Source organism: Pseudopodoces humilis, chromosome 28, assembly GCF_049639895.1.
Source record: "Pseudopodoces humilis isolate 2021_Gansu_Grassland_sample_001 chromosome 28, ASM4963989v1, whole genome shotgun sequence".
Lineage (NCBI taxonomy): Eukaryota > Metazoa > Chordata > Aves > Passeriformes > Paridae > Pseudopodoces > Pseudopodoces humilis.
The window spans coordinates 178060-191893 of NC_142227.1; positions in this window are offsets into that span (position 1 = coordinate 178060).

A 13834-nucleotide genomic window follows, 5' to 3' on the forward strand; every position below is an offset into this window, starting at 1 on the left:
CTCTTAAAAGGAGAGAACAAATATTCTTCCTGACAGAATCCCAGTGAAGGCGCTGGACTATCAAATGCTGGGAGAATTCCCCAAAAACATTAATTGTGATTAATGCTGAAAGCAACATGAGCTACACTGAGAGATGACGCAGGAAAGGTGCCCTTGGTAGGGCTGGGCCATCCAACAGCTGCAGGTGCTTGAGGAAGGAACACTAGGCCAGAAGATGCTAGGAAGTGGCCTTTCCTATTCCAGCTTCTGGAAGCTCATGCTATTCCCAGCACTTCTGCTTCCCGTTGCTGTTGACTGAATTATTGTCACTGTCACTTTGAACAAGGGGAAAGGAGAGGAAGCTGGTCTACAAAGCAATTTCCAATGTGCTTCCCTGTCTGTCTCTTCCTTACAAGTAGTTGTTTTTTCATAGGGATAAAAGCAGAAGATAATTCCTTTAAGTGGCAATTGAGCTCCAGGTGGCCGTAGAAAGCTACAGCTTTCTCCAGCTCCTGCAAAGACACAGCTTGAGTCCCGGGTTTCCCTACTTCCCTAAACCAGGAGATTTTTTTTCCTGGATTTGTTTTGTGCTTGATGGTGATTATACTTGTCCAGGGTAGCCCAAAGTGATTGGAGCAGCAGGGAAAATGACAAGCTGAGGTTGCTCCATAAACTGGCTGTGCCCTTTTTTCCAAAATGCACTGATTTCATAGAATAGGGAACAGTTTCATCTCAATCCTGATTTGAACTCCTTGAGTTTCACCTGCAAAACCTCTGTTTTCCAAGCAGTGAGCCCAGTCCAATTTCCTTTTACCCCAGCTGTGCTGGCAAGACCTTAGAAGGAGAATTCTGATCATGTTGGATGGAGTACTGAGGGCTGGTGGAGTAACACTTGTGTTCCAAGACTCCAAGTGAGTCTCATCTGTAGACTTGTGTGATGGCTTTGGCTCATTTGCTAATGAGGTTAATAAGAACTCCTGTATGAGCTGTCTGATAGGAAGGGGCTGTGCCTAGCTGTGACGATTGCTCAAGGTGACACAGCAAGTCACTGGCAGAGCTGGCAGCCAGCAGAGCACAGCAGGGCAGAGTTCCATCTCCAGGTCTGAAGCCATCTCATCCCCCCTTTGGAGCAGGTGGATGGACATGGACATGGGCACAGGCGTGAGCTCGAGGAGATGGGTCATATACAGCCTGGTGCTGGGCTTGTGCAGGGTGCTGTTCTCCAGGAAATGTTCTCCACTGTCAGTGAGGCCTGCGAACCTTGAGAGCTTCAGAGCCAACCCACACCTCTGCCTGCAAAGAAATGTGAGCCACTAACTCTGAGAATCCCACTTTCTCAGACAAGTGTACTATCAATGGCAACTAATAGCAGAATGTTACCATTTCTACCTGGTTTTAATGATTTATCAGCCTGAGTTGTGCACCATGGGTGACTGCAATGTTCTCTGATGTGGACAGGAGGATGGATTTACATTTCTCTCTGTTTGGTGTGCTAACAGAATCAGAATTAATATTTTGTCTTACCTGGCTTATCTTATCTAGTAATTATTTCACCTACTCTGTTTCTCTTCCCCCTCTCCGTCAGAACTGAAATAATTTTGAATTTGAGCTATACTTGAAGCAGGACTCACCTCAAATCAGATTTCCAATTCCTTGACCACAGTCTGATCCCAACACTATCAATCTCCCCTGAGTCCAGGCAAAGTCAGACATGTAATTGGATGGATCAAGCAGGAAGAACACATTTTGTGGGTGACTGCAGACACTTGCATGCAAACACACTTGACTTTGACATGCTAGTCAGCATGGGGAGGAGTAAGTGAGCACCTGCTTCACACCAGCCAGCACAACATGCTGTCCTGTGCTTCACACCACGGACATACAGTCCCTCATGAGGACCTTGGTAACATCCCTGGCAGTGTGTGCCAGGGGATCCTGTGCAGTCCTGCTGCGTGGCTCGGCACTGTGTGTCTGGCCACTTTGTCTGGACACTGTGTGGGTAAAAGCAAAGAGCATTTGATTACTCACAATGTGCTTTTCCTCTGCCCTTCCTTTTTCTGTGCTGTTCCCACTAGTGCTGAATTATAGTCACCATGACTGGTTCCTGCCTTCCAATGTGATGTTAGATTCCATACATATTGCATTGTTTGCCTTCTTTATTTCCCTTTCTCCTCCCTGCTCATGTTTTTTTTTGTTTTTTCTTCATGTGTGGCATAAAAAGGCTGTTTGAAGAGAAACTACCCAATCCAAATGAAAGAGAATGTTGCTTTTGGAAGATCCAACTGAAGCCTGAGCAGAACTGATAAAAAATTATGAATTAGCTGGAGATTTTTATCACTTCTTTTCTTTGTCCTTACTTTTTCTTGTCTTTTTTTTTTCCCCTTCCCTGTGTATCTCCTTAACCCTAATTAAAATGTGCTGGGAACAAAAGTGTAATGAAGAGTTGGACTCATTACTTTTGTTTATGGCAAAATCCAAGTGGAACAGAACTCTAAATGGGCTCTGGTTGAGTCCCATCTCCCTCCATAAAGAGTGTAATAAATATCAGCCACATTGATTTTCCTTCTCCTGAACCTTTCCTATTTGTTCTGGTCTAAGTGCACTATGTTGTCCTTTGAGGTTCTTTTGCTCTAACTGTTCTATTATCTGTTGTTGTTGTTAATCTGTGTTGAGTGTATAATTGAGATCCTAAGAGGGAGGTTAAGAGAAACCCCCTCAGGAAGACATCTGACCTACATGAAGAAAGAGAAAAAATAAAATAAATAACCCAAGCCATTGAGGCTACCTGCTCCATTTACGTGGTTGAGCCCTTTCTTTCAGCAAGGACTTTCATCCACTCCAGGCTCAGCTCTCTTTCTGTAATTAGTCCTGTGTATGTTTTTAACTTCGACTTGATTTTTGCATTGATTTCTTTGCCTCAGGGGCACATTTACCTGTTCATTCCTTACATCTGATTTCCCCACAGCCTGTAGTTACCCACTGATCTGGTGTTATAAGCAGAGGTAGGATGTGACCTCTCTTCCCCTTTTCCTGCTGTGATTTAACCTGGCCCCAGTGACACAGGTACATGTTGGGGGTGATGTGGAAGCTGTCTCAAAGCACAAACGACAGCTACTTAATTCCTCTTGGGTTTCCCAGGGAATGAGGCATGCACACGACTGAAAGCTTCCCGAGAGACTGGGAAACCACGTTCATCCAACCTCAGGAATTGCTTCCATCCTCCTCCAGCCTCCGGATCTCGGCAGTCTCCGTCCTGAGCAGTTGAACTTCCTGTCCCCCTTGTTTGGCCACTGCTTCAGGGATGTATTACAAATACATGGAATCTGTTATTGCCCGCTTGCTGTACCAGTTCCCAAATCTCAGCAGATAAAGAGTTCTTAGTATTTTCCTAATGTCTCTCTGTAGTTTATTAAAGGCCTAGGAGGCATGAGGGGGAAATGAGAATGTGACTCAGAAATCACTGTTCTCAGCCACGTGCTTCCTTCACAATCTCATTTGTAACCAGACTATTAAAAGTGAATTATCTGAGCCAAGTGGCAACACTGAAATGGAAGAAGGGCTGTGGGGAGGGAAGCAACAATTCCCTCTGGTGCCTCAGAGGTTTCATCTGCCCCTTTCTGCCCATACTGAACTGCCGTTACTACAGCAGGATGGTTGCCATTGACAGTTGCAGACATGGCTGGCTTGTTTTACCCTCCAGACCTGGCTGAAAGTGTCCCTCTTGGCCACAACGAGGGGATGTTTTCGTGTGCTTGCCACGGAGCTGGAAAGAGGAGAGCGAAGTGCCTGTGTGGTGCCAGCTCTGCTCTCCCTGGAGAACGCCGTGACTGAGAGGCCCCGAGCTGACAGCTCGACTTGCCGTCGTGTTTCTGTGGCATTGCCATCATGCCTGCTTCCAGGGATGTCTGACAAACTGGAGGAAATTAGGATAAGGGATGATCAGGCGTTAAGTGGTGCTGCTGAGCCAAACCTCCCACTCCACTCATTATGAGGAATCTGTTTTCTCGGGGGGACTGCCGTGATCCAATGGAGCAGGGTGAGGAGGTGGCAGCTGCTGCATCTGGGCTTGTGTGAGGCAGTTGGGGCTCCTCCAGATCCTGGCTTGTCTCTCAGTGAAGGTCAGCTCCTGTTTCTAGTGAAGCAATTTCCTATTTCACAGTAGGGGCTACATCAAGCCTTTAAGGAATTATATTCTGTTTCAGTTCATAGCTCAACCTCTCAGAAATTCCCTTTCGATCTCTCCTGTTCTGTTCAGGAATTGCTCTGAGTGTATATTGACTTTCCATGGAAAGTGGACATGACCAAGTAAAATCCTTTGCTGCTGAAGATTTTACGGGAGTAGTATTGACTTTCCCACAGATACTGAAGAGAATAGAAAGTCCTGATTCTCTGTGAAACTAAACTAAAATTGTATTTGATGAGTTCTATAAAATGCTTATAGATTTGTTTTTTCTACTACTTTGGCTGAAACATCTTTTTTTTTTTTTTTTTTTTTTTCCTCACAAAGGCCAGATGCAGAATATTTATGGAGGAGAAACTTTTTTCTTTGAAAAATATTTATACTGGCAAATCACTGAAAATTGGTGAACTCCCAGATGCATCTAAATAAATAACAGCAGAACTTTGTCTGCATTTGCAAAAAGGCCCCAGACATTGGATTTATGGGCTTCAGGTATAATTGGGATCTAAATTAGGCTTACTGAATATTTACAGATTTTATATAGTTTCCAATGGAAGCAGTACCTGTGCAATCTTTTGGGGAGTAAATCCAGGTCACAGCCACTCCAAAACGAGCTCAACTCCTGTTTTTATTGGCAAGACTCTGCTCTGGAGTGCCCTACTGTGGCCACGGGCTCACAGATCCTCCCAGAGATGTCACAGATTTTCCACTGGTGACATCAGTTCCTTCCTTGGGTGAAAAGCTGAGTTTCTGCACATTGGGAGAAAACAAATAGTTCAGGGTTAGACTGGATTTAGAGGGGTATGAGCTTCCAGGGGTTATTCACTTGCCAAACTTCACCTGGTGCTGGGCTGGGCAGAGAGCTGTTTCTGGTGCCCAGACGGATCCCATGGCCTCTTATGCACTTATAAAAAGGTGCAGAAAAATGGTAATTCTTCCTAAAAGGAGCTCATATCTCCTGTTCTTGTTGTTCCATGTCTCCTGTGGCACATATCCTGACAGGAGCTTATCAGCAGTGCTTGCTCTGAACCCTGTGGCCATCAATCAGACCTCTTCCCTCTTTAATGCAGGAGTGTCTCCAGCAATCACAGAACATCTTAGAACAACAACCATGTCTTTCTTTGCTTTTTGTCTCTCATCTTCATATTTTACAGGTTTGTGCCATGGACATAGTACAGAAATATCCCTCTCATTTTTAAGGAAAACTGAGATAATCTGTGCACAGTAGACAGAGCACTGCTAAAGGTTTCCAAAGAGTTTAAAAAGCTTGCACCCAAGATACTGTGGCCACAGCAACCTGTTGTCTGATATAGCCTAAACCAACTGATTATTACAATGTACTTAAATAACCATTAATTAAAAGTGTATAACCTCATTCTGTGTGTAAGCTTTACAAAGCACATGATCCCTGCTTTCCTCTGAAATCTCCTTCTTTCCACTGAGTCTTTTATTTCCCTATCAGCTCTCTAAGTCTTCTTTCTCTGTCTTTTCTCAGCCTCTGATGGCTTTGCTCAGTTCATCCTCTGTCATTTGTGCCTGGATCTGGAAACACTTCTCAGGACGTTTGACTCATCCATCATTTAGATAATCACAAGGAAAAAAAAACCAGTTTTCAACTATGAACATCCATAAAAAGCACAAAGGGGTAAAAAAGACCCCTCACCTTGAACTTCCCTTCCTGCTTTGCTTTTTATTTAATTTGAGAATCTGACTTGACAGTCTTTGCTCTGGCAAAAGTCCCACAGAAGTTATTAAGAGCAAGAGCTTGTCAGGATTAAGAGGAAGGATTTGAAATATCTGTGAGTGATAGCAATATCCCCAGTTCTATTAGGCCAGATAAGTATTCGCAAAGGACATTAACCCTGAAGCCTTGAGCCAGCTGCTGACTGCCCTGCGGGGGAAAGGAGATGAGGTTTCCAAAGGGGAACACTGCTTCACAGCTGCTGTAATAAGGTTTTGCATCCCTCCCCTTGCAGAGCTGAACTCAGACCACTTCCTCTTGAAGTATCCATTTGACCGCCAGACACAGGGTGCTGGGAGAAGTGAATGGGCAGTGAGGATCCTAAATGGAAATTAAGACTTAAAAGTTGTTGCTGGCACAGAGCCTGGGAATGCTGGTGTCCATCAGAGGGGAGGACACAGGGGTGCAGCCCAGCCAGGCAGCTTTGGACAGTTTTGTGGGCTGGGTTTGGAAAGGCCACCTGAACTGCACTGCAACCTGTGGGTGCAGGTGTTTGGGAAGGGAAGGGAGCAGAGGCACCACAGATGACTGTAACCTGGGATAACGTTTCGTATCTTCCAGCAGCTTAACACCCGCTTCTACCGATGGAAACTTCTGCTGCTTCTCTGCTCCCATTTCTCGGGGAGTGAGTGTCACACAGATCAAACACTCCACTGGCCATTCTAAGGGCAAACATGACTTCAAAGGCAAAGAATCATAGAATGGTTTGGGTTGGAAGGGACCTTAAAACTCATCTCATTCCATCCATGCCATGGGCAAGGACACCTTCCATTGTCCCAGGGTGCTCCAAGCCCCATCCATCCCATCCTTGGACACTTCCAGGCATGGGGCAGCCACAGCTTCTCCGGGCAACCTGTATCAGGGCCTTTCCACCCTCACTGCCAAGAATTTCTTCCTAATATCTAATCTAACCCTGTCCTCTGGCAGTTTAAAGCCATCAGGACAAAGGGACAAAGGTGAGTGGATCAGGAAAGGAGACATGAGGACAGGGTCAGTTAAAAAAGCTTTCCTTACACATTTTTATGCTTTCTTGAGCTTGCAGTATTGGATGGATTCAGGGATTACATGGATTCCCAGCTGTACCCAGTGGGGGACAGTTTACACAAGCAACAACCCCTGCCCTGTGCAGGGAATTGAAAAGTTGATCCCACTTTTGCCACCTTCTCTGCTGTAATTCCTGCCCTGACACACATGGCATCCACGTGTGCACATGGTTCTCCATCTCTCTAGTCAGGGGAGATCACATTAATGCCAATGTTAAAACCAAATAAACACAGAAATAAATTTAAGACAAAAATTACATTTCCAAGTCTCTTCCATCCCCACCACCCACCACCATTTATAACTAACTGGGGCTTTGTTATATTCCTTCACCCAGTGACAGATAAATACTAAACTCCACTGGTTAACAATAATCACCCTAATTATGCCAAGATGACATTTACAATACAGGCAATTGCTAATCCATTACCTCACTCTGCTGAATACTAGAACACTCAAATTAAAAGTTATTCACCCACAAAGAACAATGTTTTAGTAGCTGACACAGCTTAGTAAAGGAATTTATTAAGGTAATTTGCAGTTTTCCCATAAATAAAACATTCTAGTGTTCCCCTGTCCTTCCCCCTCCCTTTCCCAAAGTAATCTTTTGTGATAAATCTAGTTTTTTTTTTCTCTCTTGTTGCACCCTTAAAAAAACTAATAATTGAAACTATCAGGCAGACTTACATATTTAAATTTGCTCACCTGAAAGGCAACAGAGCTGCTCATCCATCTCTTCAGGTTCTTTTTGGAGAACGGGGGTGATAGTTCGGTGTTTGTGATGTTGTAGGAGGAGACTGTGATAAAACCTTCACCAGTGTGGGGCTTCAATGAGACCAAATGATGGCTCTGAATGTGTCAGGGAGTTGTGCAGCACGTTGAGGTTGATGGTCTGCTGTGCCAAACCAGGACTCTCTGGCCCTCATCAGGGAGATGCTGAGGAGGAAGAAAAAGGGCCATAAGTCTCCTCAAGCACAGGCTGGAACTCACAGGGGTAAATGCTGCAGCTCTGCCTATGTGCCATCCCAAACCAAAGCCAGACAGGAACCCAAAGGAAGCTGCCTGTGTGCCCCAGCCTGCAGCAAGCTTCATCAGCATGGGGAGAAGGGAGGCACCTGCAACTTTATCCCAGTACCTGGAGGTCTTTTCTTTCAGTGATCTCTTCCTGGCTCCCATCATTAAAACACAAAAGGGGGAAATCTCCTTCAGTTTCATTATAGGAAGGGAGGAAGCCCTGCTGACAAATATGGATGGAGGGAGAAAAGGGTGAAACACACAGAAGAAATTGAAGCTGGGTTTCATCGCACCCTGTGAGCAGCCCCTTGCATTGGTGCTGGCAAAACCCCCGCCAGCAGCACACACAGCTAAAAGATGGAGCAGGAAGGCATTTGGGGTTTTTTTTTACTGTAATCACAGCAGTGCTGCCCAAAGCTATTTGCAGTAACTCAGTGAGCCACAGCCAGCCAAGAATCGCTGCTAGTGCATCCCCACTCTGTGCTGACATGCAGCAGCCAAGCCAGCATCCCCCCGGCACCAGCCAGGGCTCCCAGGTGGCTCTCGGTCCCACCTGGAGCAGCAGCTTGCGGGAGGAGCCGGGTGTTGAAGGCAGGATCTGCCAGCCTCATCCCTGCCTGCATGGGAGGTGACCACAGGCCTTGGAGTGGAGCTGCGATACATCTGTGGCTCCTCACAGATCCTCTTTCTGCCCGGGCTCTCCATCCCAGTGTAAAAAAAGGACATGAGCCGTTTCCCTGGAATGTTAAAGCCTCAGTAGCTGGGCTGGAGCAGCATTCAGGGTGGAGAGCAAAAACGGCACCCGTGCACGTACAGCTGGGCACGGACCCCTGGGCTCTCTCGTGTCTCAGATTTGCTCCATTTGTTCAGGTTGTCATCGTGGCAAACGGGACTCCGCATTGTTGTGCCCATCCCTGCACACCACGGTGTATAGGACCACCCTTCTGACCAGTATTTTGGGCACAAGAGGAGCCCTGCTTAGATGCCATGGCCATCTGCCCCTGGCTGCAGCGGGGGAGGATTCCAGAGAGGAAAAGCCCTGGCACGCTGCTCTTGGACTGGGAGTGCTCGGAGCATTTGAGAGTGGCTCTGGAAGCAGCAGGACAGCTCTGCACCCCTCATGCTCTGCCAACAGCCACTCTGTTCAGCTCCCCTCAGCACGGCCAAGGGCTCCTTGGATCTTCTGTGCCACAGGTCGCAGGATCACAGCTCACCTGAACAAAGGTCAGCAAGCCCTGTGTTCACCACTGCTCCATCTTCTCTCCCAGCTCAGTTAAGAGAGTGTTTTCCTGCTCACCCCTCTGCTGTTATTTGCTCTGTCTCATGCTGCTGTGGAGCTTCCTGCCCTTCCTCCTGCTTAATGCACTGGGCTCCACTCCAGCTCTGAGCTCCCGGCCCTGTGCAGGCACCCGGGGCAGGAATGAGACAACTTCCAGAACTGCTTCTGGGAAAATGCGAGGTTTTTTCAGGGAAAGGCCTCACTGTAAAGGAAATTGAGTGAGGAAAAGGGGTGCCATGAAAGGCAAGGCTTTAAAACGCACACTGAACTTCATGTGGGGGTGCTTCTATTTGGAGATAAAGTGGTGTTAATTTGAATGAACTTTATTCCTTCCCGAGGAAGCTAAGTGCAGCCTGATTAAAGCCACTTGAATTCTGAATCAGAGAGTCTGCCTGGGGAGTTAATGGCCAATAACAGGCAGAAAACAAAGCCGGGTAATGCTTGTCACAGCAGGGTTCAAACTTCAGCACGTAACTTCTTATGACCTGAGAACTAAATTTCATCTCAATATATAAACTGACAACCCCAATTTGTACAGGCATATCAAGACAGTCGTATATACCATTCTACTTGTTCCTGTTCAAGGGCACACAGAGCCCTGAGTACACAAGTGTGGGGCAATCACAGATCAGAGAAGATTAATTTCTACCCTTGAAGGGATGCAGTGACACCATCACCTCAGCCCTGCTGCTCACCCAGCTCCGGACCACATCATATTGCAACTATGAAAGTAAATGCAGAAGTTTGCTGAGCTCCTCATGACAGTTAATGACTACTGTCTCAATTATCACTGTAATTCCCCAAATTTTCCAACTTGTTGCCATTATCTGGTTTTTCATTTTCCCCTCTACCAAATTCCTGCCCAGTTGAATCCAGTAACTCTGATTCATCTTTTTCTCTTCTGATGGAAGCTCAGCCACTACTTCAGTGGCTGTTCAGCTCTGCTTCTTGTCATCCTGCCTGTGCAAGATACCCAGTTTAGGCCTTTGGATCTGAATGCACTCATGGATGCTTCAGCACTGGAACTGAAGGTGCAATTTCACACAAACTGGAGCAGAGGGAGGCAATGAACTGACTGGAGAGAGCTGAAGAGTTTGTCCTAGAATCCAGCACCTATTTATAAGGAAAGAAGAAGACTCCACAAGTTTGGAATACTTACTTATTTTCTCTGACTGCAAATCTGAGTTTTGGTGGTGAGATGCATCCATGACTGTATGTTTGACCCCCACTTACCCTCTGCCATTAGCAATGCAGAAAATTCACTATCTCACCAAACTTGGGAAAACTGTAATTGTGTCTCCAGGTTGGGGGATTGCGAGGAGCAGCAGGGGATTTCTTGCTCTCTGTTCTTAAAGTAATGGAAAGATGGAGCTCCCTTTTTCCTCATCAATCACAATAATTTCATTTTTTCCATTTCTGAGATACATATTTCTTCCATGCCAAGCTCCCACATCCATTGGACAATGCCTCGTCCTTATACTGAGAGTACACAGAAGTGATGGAAAAGAAAGAAGGAATGAAAGAAAGAGGGAGGGAGGGAGAGAGGAAGGGAAGGAGACTAACACTAAAATCAACAGTTTCTCTCATTTTAGATCAGAAAAAGTCTTCCCAACTTTATGAAAGGCATATTGAAAAAAAATCAGTAAATTCATGAACACGCAGTTATTACTTAGGAGACAAATTGCATTTCTTCCAAAATGTTCCAAAATGCATTCATTTTCAGAGTACATTACTTTCATAATACTGTGTGGAACATTAAATGAGAATTTCCCTGACTTGGCTACAGAACACATTTTTATATTTCAGTGTCTGACACAGAGCCCAGGGTAACTAATGAAAATCTTTTCGAAAAGTGACAATCTTGTCTAGCAGCCTTGCCTGTTGAAGAGATTGCAACATAAAACAGATGAGTGCCCTGCTTGACAGCTAATTGTGTCGGGCTTAATTACAACAAGCAGAATTTAATCGGCTGTGCAGTGCAGTTTTTTAGGATGGGGGAACCATCTGGAATCTACCTTGCTCCTGGGCTGATGGAGGGGTGGGTATCGCTGGATTTCAAAGGCAGGGGAGCAACTGTGTGCAGATTTAAATGCAGAAGTGGTTCCTTCCCTTAGTGTATTTCACTTGAGCTGTTTGATGAATTTTAGAGATATTTATGCAAACCTGAGCGTTGTTGCTTCATGAAGACAAGGTTTTGGAAACCTTCCCACTTTCAGTTTGATGAGGCTCATTCCCCTCTGTGGCCCAGTGCTGTGGCCAGAGCTGACACAGAGCTGTCAGGTGTCATGTGTTGAGTCCCTCCTGGTCCCTCACCTTGCAGCTCCTCCTTTTCCCCTCCCTCCATCCTCTGGATGGCTCTGCCAGGTGTGGCCAGTCCAGGTGTGGAACAGAGCTCTGGCACAGCCAGAGGGATGTTCTGCAAACCCTTTCTCAGGGACAGCTTTGTGTCAATGGCCTGTCCTGCTCCGCAGCCTGACACGAGGGTCCTGCACACAGCAGCACCAGGAGCTGGAGAGCTCTGTTTATATTGGCATGGAAGTATTTGAAAGGACCATAAGTCTTACAGTCACAGAATATTCTGAGTTGGAAGGGACCTGCAAGGATCATTGAGTCCAACTCCTGCCCTGCACAGACACTCCAACAGCCCCACCCTGTGCCTGGCAGCGCTGTCCAAGCACTTCTGAAGCTCTAGCAGCCTCGGGGCTGTGCCCATTCCCTGGGGAGGCTGGGCAGTGACCAGCACCCTCTGGGGGAAGAACCTTTCCCCAGCATCCAATCTAAACCCCCTGGCACAGCTCCAGCCGTTCCCTAACATTCCCCTAACATTGCCAGTCCCAGTATTGGGAAGACCTCTTTTACTCACTCATTTTACACTATCTCTTCTACCTGTCCTCCCACACAGTGTCTATCCATGGCTGTTCCCATGCTGAGCAAGGCCTGTCCAAAGGGAGCTTCATCAGGGAACACGCAGGATCCATTATCCTACAGCACATCCTCTCCCAGGCCTGTTTAACCCACTGCCCTCCTCAGCATCACTTGCTAAGTCCATGACTTTGTGCTGCCCATCTGCTTCTCCACTCCAGCTGCTTGTTTTGCCATGAAGTTCCTCCACCTCATGCAGGGTTTTCTCAGTGTAATTGACTTGAGGTATCTGCTTCCTTTTTTCTCTTCCCTGTCCATTTTACCCTGTCTTCTGCAGTTTGATCTTGGAGAGGCTGCTGGGATTTCTCTGCTGGGCTAACATTGCTCCCACAGCTCCCATCTCCTCCAGTGCCGATGGAGTCATGCACAGTCATGGAGTGGTGTCCAAGAGGTGTTTGTGCCTCCTGCCCTGATGCTGCCTTTTTGGCCCTGCAGCATGGTTAGGAAATGGCCCCTCTGCACTGAACATGAAGGAGACTCCAGGGCATCTTGAGTAGCGTGGGAGTTCTGGGTGTTGTGGGACAGTCCAGTTGAGCCCCCTTCATTTTCAGTGCTTAATCCACCCAAAGCAAAGCACACAGACGAACAGTGAGGCGCTAGGACAGGCTCACAGCAATGGAAGCAGTGAAACTTCTCTAAAGGGTGGATGTGTGCCATGGGATGGGGGGACTCACCTGAGCGTGGCCTGGGCAGCCTCGTTCTGGGTGAGGACTGAGCCCAGCAACCCCATTCTGGTGGTCTGAGTGACCAACAACAGCAAAGCCCACAGCTTTGGGTTGGCAGTGTCTCATCTACAGACTCATGGCAGATCCAGGAGGGCTTCAGGCTGGCTTTTACGCCTGCGTTTTTTGAGAGAGTCCTTAGGAAAGTGGAGGGAGCACACACAGTAGCTCCAAGCCCTTGTAATTTTCCCACACCCACCCCAGCATGTCTGCACCCATCTTCCAGAGGCTGCTTTAGGTTTAAATGGAAGGAAACTGAGATCAGAATTTAGCCCAAACTCTACATTCCTTGGCCTTACATGGGATGTGCAGAAACAGAGCAACTGTGCCGTTGTGTGTCCCCCTCCAGTGCTGCTCTGGATCTGCTGCTGTGGTCCCAGCTCTGCCCAGTGCACCCCAGATGGGGAGGGTTTGTATGTGATGACAGCCTTTACAGCCTGTCTGTGAACAGGCAGCACAACCCAGGCCTGCAGGCAGCACCTGCAACACTTGGGCTCATTCCAGATTCTCCCATGACCTTGAGCAAAGCGCCTGATCTTACATTTTTTGCCCCTTAGGTCAAATGACAGGAATGAGACCATATGTAGAAAACAGCTCTGGGATCTCTAGAGAAGCAGTTCCTGCATCCCACACTCATTGCAAAACCTTCATTCTGTTTCGTTTCCACTCTTCTCTGTAATTTTCAAGCCAATAATCATTAGCCATCCCCCAATGAGTTCCCTACCCTGGCAATTAGTATTTTTATGCCCATTTTACAACTGCAAAAACCAAGAGGGAAGGTCAGCCACTGGCAGACTGGAAGTTAGAGGCAGGAGGAGCGTGAGAACAGCCCATTTTCCATACCAGCATCCCTGCTTTGACCACTAGACCTTGCTACACTCAGAAGCCATATCAGGGAAAGCCAGATGACGAGCATTGTCCACAGTGCTAATCTTCAGAGGACCATATTAGTGCAA